Source organism: Brassica napus, chromosome C8 (genome assembly GCF_020379485.1).
Source record: "Brassica napus cultivar Da-Ae chromosome C8, Da-Ae, whole genome shotgun sequence".
In the NCBI taxonomy this organism is placed as follows: domain Eukaryota; kingdom Viridiplantae; phylum Streptophyta; class Magnoliopsida; order Brassicales; family Brassicaceae; genus Brassica; species Brassica napus.
Window position 1 is genome coordinate 32,751,956 of NC_063451.1, and position 6,539 is coordinate 32,758,494.

Here is a 6,539-nt window from a genome sequence, read left to right on the forward strand (position 1 = left end):
CCTTAAGAGCATTCACATCTGGACCATGAACCTGAAGCATATCACTACACAAAAACAGCGTAATTTTGACGGACATTTTGATGAAAAATGAGATCCTCAGAATATTCTGACGAATTTTCGAGGAAATTCCGAGAAAACCCAAAATTTGGGTTTCCTCGGAATTTCCTCGGAATATACCGATGAAATAGAGAGGAAATCATATTCCTCAGAAAACACCGACGAATATCCGAGGATATATTATAGCCGTTAGAGAGCCGTTGGGGGATTTTAAAAATTCTGAGGAAATTCTGAGGAAAGAGTCGTTGCCGTCGGTATTTCGTCGGAATTTCCTCGGTACTGTCGGCAGCATTTCATCTATAAATACCCGCACACCCCAACCTCTTCATTCACTCCATTTCTTCATCCTCTCACATACTATATTTACACACGAATTTGATTGAAAAAAGCATGTCTTCTTCAAATTATTATCGTTCTTGGATCGATCGACCTCATTTGGATCCGAGCACGAGATTGCTTACAGAAGAATACCAACGAGGTATAACCGAATTCATGGGGTTAGTTCAACGACAACCGGAAGCAGAAACAGGTATGTTAAGATGTCCTTGCTATAATTGTAAAAATAGAAAGATTATTAAAGAGTGGAATGTTTGGACTCATCTATATTTGAATGGGTTTACACGAAGTTACAAAATTAGGTATCATCATGGAGAAACTGATTATGAATATGGTAGTACTAGCGAACCTCAGCCTGCGGTTAGGTTAGAAGAACCAATTAGAATGGATGTAGATTATGGTGTAGGTACTGAGCAGATGGTAAATGATCATTTTAGAGAGGAAGATTTACCCAATGCAGAAGCTATGAGATTTTATGATATGTTGGATGCTGGAAAGCAACCCTTGTACGAAGGTTGCAGAGATGGTCATTCAGCTTTATCATCTGCAACAAGACTGATGGGTATTAAAACAAATTATAATTTGGCTGAAAACTGTGTGGATGCGATTGCTGATTTTGTAAAAGGTATTCTACCTGAGGATAATGTAGCCCCTGGTTCATACTACGAGGTTCAGAAACTGGTAGTTGGTCTTGGTTTATCGTATCAGGTAATAGATGTATGCAGCGATAACTGCATGATTTATAGGAGAGCAGATGAACAGCGGGTTACATGCAAATTTTGTGGAAAGGCTCGTTATAAAAATACGAGTGGAAGAGTTCATGTGCCATTTAAAAGGATGTGGTATTTGCCTTTGACGGAAAGGTTGCAGAGGTTGTATCAGTCTGAACGCACAGCACAACCAATGAGATGGCCTGCGGAGCATTCAACAAATGGTGAGATTAGACATCCTTCAAATGCAAAAGCGTGGAAGCATTTCCAATCAACATATCCCGACTTTGCGTATGAGAGAAGAAATGTCTACCTTGGATTATGTACTGATGGTTTCAGCCCGTTTGGCAAGAGTGGAAGACAGTATTCTCTATGGCCAGTCATTCTTACACCATACAACTTACCGCCAAACTTGTGCTTGCGACGAGAGTTTTTGATTCTCTCCATTCTCGTTCCCGGACAAGAGCATCCTAAGAGATCACTTGATGTGTTTCTTCAGCCACTAATATATGAGTTGCAACAACTATGGACTCAAGGTGCTGAAACATACGATGTTTCATGTAAAGAAAACTTTCAAATGCGGGCAGTACTTATGTGGACAATAAATGATTTTCCAGCATATGATATGTTATCTGGATGGACAACGCATGGAAGGCTATCATGTCCATATTGTCAAGATAACACTGATGTTTTCCAACTAAAACACGGAAGGAAAACGTGTTGGTTTGACTGTCACAGGAGATTCCTACCACCTGATCATCCATATCGTAGGAGTAGGAATTTGTTTACGAAGAACAAGAGGGTGTTTGACAGTCCACCTCCGGAAATTTGTGGGGCAGATTTGTCGACACAACTAAGAGATTTTGGTGCAGAAAGGACGCCAGACCAAGGTGGACATGTGCATTATCCGGTAGATGCTGTTGGAGAACTACATAACTGGCACAAAAAGAGTATTTTCTGGGATCTGCCATACTGGAAGGATCATCTGCTGAGGCATAATTTAGATGTCATGCATATTTAGAAGAACTTTTTTGACAATCTCATGAACACGATCCTTAACGTTCAAGGTAAAACAAAGGATAATCTGAAGTCAAGACTGTATTTAGTCGATATATGTGCTCGTTCAGAACTTCATGTTGATGAGAATGGTAAGGCTCCTTTTCCCATATACCGACTTGATGCAGAGGGAAAAGATGCGTTTTTTGATTGGATTTCAAACGATGTGGAATTTCCAGACGGTTACGCATCTAATTTGCGTAACTGTGTCGACAGAAAGGAAGAAAAGTTTATCGGCTTGAAGAGTCATGATTGCCATGTAATGATGCAGCGCCTCCTTCTGTTTGCCTTCAAGGAACTATTACCACGGAATGTTCATGAAGCAATTGCAGGGATTAGTGCTTTCTTCCGTGATTTATGCACGAGATCAGTGACTCTTGAAGGTATTGAAAATTTAAAGACTAAAATAACCGTGATTCAGTGCAGCCTTGAGAAGATATTTCCTCCATCATTTTTTGATGTTATGGAGCATCTTGTTATTCACCTGGCAAGAGAATCGGAACTTGGTGGTCATGTGCAGTATAGATGGATGTATTTGTATGAGCGGTATATGTACCATTTGAAGAAGATGGAGAAAAATTATAGTAGGGTGGAAGGTTCTATAATCGCACAGATGATAAATTTAGAAACTTCAAACTTTGCCGAGTTCTACTTTCCAGCAGAAGTGCAGACCAAAATCAGAAGATCTGCTTGGCATGATGATAGAGGCGAACGGGCAACATATCATGTTACGGTTCCAGACATCTTCACAGATGTTGGACGACTTAGCGGAAAACCAAAGGACCGTCGACTTACTGAGCAGGAGCGCAGTCATTTACAAACATATTTGCTCACCAACTGCGAAGATGTTCTTCAATATGAGAGGTAAATAAATTAGCTTACAAATTTTTATTTTAACAAGTTGAAATTTAAATCTTAATTAATTATTTTATTGTCAATATATGTACAGGATTTTCATGGCAGAAAAGCGGTTCGAATATAGATACGCCACAGAGGAGGAACTTGAAGAACTGAAGCAGAGGGAATTTTCTGAATGGATGCTTACTTATGTGAGTGCTTTAAACAAATTAAAATATTATTTATCACATATTTATACTAATTCACATATATTGATATAACATATATATGTGCTATTAATAGGTGTCTGCTGGTATGACCAGAGGTGAAACATTTGACAATTGGATACGCGAGATGGTGCGTGGACCAGAGTATGTTGTGAAGTCATATCCGAGATTTTGTACTCGAGGATATGCATTCACAACTCAAAAGAGGAGACGTTCGAGTACGACTTATGATGCTGGCGTTTGTTCTGGATCTGGAGATGATGTATACTACGGAAACATACGGGAGATTATGGAAATCAAGTATCCGGGCATGGTTGGATTGCGCTGTACTGTTTTCTATTGTGATTGGTACGACAACACTCCAGATCGAGGTGTGAGAACAGATGCATTTGGTGTTACATCAGTACATTCGAGGTGAAAGTTGCAATATTATGATCCTTTCATTCTTGCTTCTCAGGCCGATCAGGTAATTAAATATAAATATATCAATTATTCATAATGATTCATCATCATGTGTATTAATAACACTTATTTACAAATTAAATAATTTTTTAAATGTTACATGTTTGTAATATCAAGTACCCCCGGGTTAGGAACAGAGATGATCCATGGGCCAGTGTTACTTCACTCAACCCGAGAGGCCGAGTTCAGGAAAGTTCTGAGCTGGAAGACCCACTACAACCAAGCACATCCGGTAACTTAAGTGCAGCAGAAGATTTAGCTGCAGTTGGCCTTGTAGTCGATTTAACCGACTTTGGAGAGGAAGCCGTCGTTCACATAGAGGATGAACCAGAGATTGGAGAGTTTCACCAAGATCCAGATTCAGATTCATCTGGTGAAGATGACTCGGAAACAGAGTAGCATCGCCTTTTTTTTTAATATAAGAATACCGAGGAAATTCCGAAGGATAATAGGATTTTGGGATTTCCTCGGAATTTCCTCGGAATAGTCCGAGACTTTTCCGAGGAAGTAGGGTTTTTCTTTTAGGGTTTCTGTTTCCTCGGAAAAGCCTCGGAATAATTCGAGGAAATTCCGAGGAAAAACAAGTGTTCCTCGGAATTTCCTCGGAATATTCCGAGGCTTTTCCAAGGAAGTAGGGTTTTTAAACCGAAAACAATGTTTTTCAGTTTGAATAACACTTATATAACCCTTATTAAGTGTCTTAGACTGATTATGAAGTCTAAAATTTGTTCATTACCCTATAATAAACACTTTTCCGATTGTATGAACGAAATCCCCACAACATAAGAGAAACACTTATACACTTTAATGAACGGTAAAGGGAATACTTACAATTCGTTTTGAAATTTTGTTATTTCAAAGTTTATGATCATCTATACAAAGATTCCTCAGTGGTATGCATTGCATTTGTATAAGAAATGATATAGGGCAAAAAAAATTGATGTTTTGAAACCCCAAACATGTGTTCCTCGGAATTTTCTCGGAATATTTCGAGGAAATTCTGAGGAACAATATAAACCAATAGAAATACATGCATAGGATATTCTTTTTCCTCGAAATAATAAACCAACCGAGGAAATTCCGACGGATATTTAAGTGTCCGTCGGAATTTCCTTGGAATATTTTCATTTAACCGGGCAAACCAGCCGCCAAATATTTCGAAAAAATTGAAATTGAAAATGAAAATACCGAGGAAATTCCGACGGATAGTTTCGGTCGGACCCTAGGTTTTATAAACACGAAACACTTCTTCTTCCCCATTTCTCTCTTCTTCCTCCGGCGATCTCTCTCTTCTTCCGGCGATCTCCCCTTTCTCTCTCGCGACGATCTCTCCGGCGAATCCTCTCTATTCCTACACAAATCATGTAAAGACTCTATCCCACTCTCCTAGGTTCTATTTGCTAGGTTTTTAAGTAGATTTGATGATTTTAGAAGTTTTTTGATAGATTTTTGTTAGGGTGATTGGTTAGGATTGTGATTTGGTTGTGTAATAGGTTTAGAATTGTGATTTGGTTGGATAATTTGTTGTGTTGAATTGATTTAGAACTTTTTTATAAATTTTTTATTATTTTTGTATTTACAAAATCGATTTTGGATTTTACAAAACGTTTTTTGTATATAAATTTGATTTTTGGATTTATAAAAGATGATTTCATATTTATAAAAATAATTATATTTATTAAAACTAATTTTGTATTTATAAAACATTATTTTGATTTATAAACACTATTTTATTCTTTTTTGTATTTATAAAAACTATTTTTAAATATGTTTTTCAATTAATATTTATTAAAACTATTTTTAAATATGTTTTTTTATATATTAATTAAAACTAATTTTAAATATTTTTTCAATTAATATTATTAAAACTATTTCTAAATATGTTTTTTTTTTAATTTATATATTTATTATAACTGTTTTTAAATATGTTTTTCAATTAATATTTATTAAAAAAATAATTAAATATGTTTTTCAATTAATATTTATTAAAACTATTTTTAAATATGTTTGTTTTTATTTATATATTTATTAAAACTAATTTTAAATATTTTTTCAATTAATATTTATTAAAACTATTTTTAAATATGTTTTTTATTAATTTACAGGTCTACTGGTGATCAGACTCGGTCTCGACCTCGTCGTGCCTCACCACGAGGTCGTAGTGGTACGGGGAGCCACTCTCAGGGTTCGTCCAGCCACTCTCGAGGTTCGTCCAGCCACTCTCGGGGGTCGAGCAGCCACTGTCGGGATTCTTCATTTCCCGCTCCCGTTTTTGCTCCCGCTGCTGCACCCCCTCCCGTTGCTGCACCCCCTCCCGTTGCTGCACCCCCTCCCACTGCTGCACCCCCTCCTACTGCTGCACCCCCTCCCGCTCCTCCAGTCGTTCCGGGAGTGATGATTGTTGCCTAGTTGGTTCAACAGCCCGGTCGTGAGCATCTTCCCTATCTCACTCCGTGTCCAAAGGGACGACGTCAAACATGGTAATTAAAAGTCTTTTTTTTTTCCTTTCATTAAAATTTGATTCATTATTAATAATTTGTTTTTTATATTAGGTTCAACCGATCCGAGAACGGGATCAGCGCATGAATCAACAATATGATGTACTCGAACCTCAGCAAGGGATATCCAACTTTCACTCACTTCCCTGCCGAGGACCAGGAGAAGTGGTTTCGTCAGTTTGCGGTAAGTATTCTAATTTTTTTTACTTATATTTTTAATCTTTAATATAAAATTTCTACAAATTGTGTTTTTTTTCAGCAAGAGTTCACCTGGTATCCCGATCACAGGAACTTTATCCGTGACGTCTTCGTCTATAAAGTTATGGACAACTATGGGAAGCAGATCTACGAGTGGA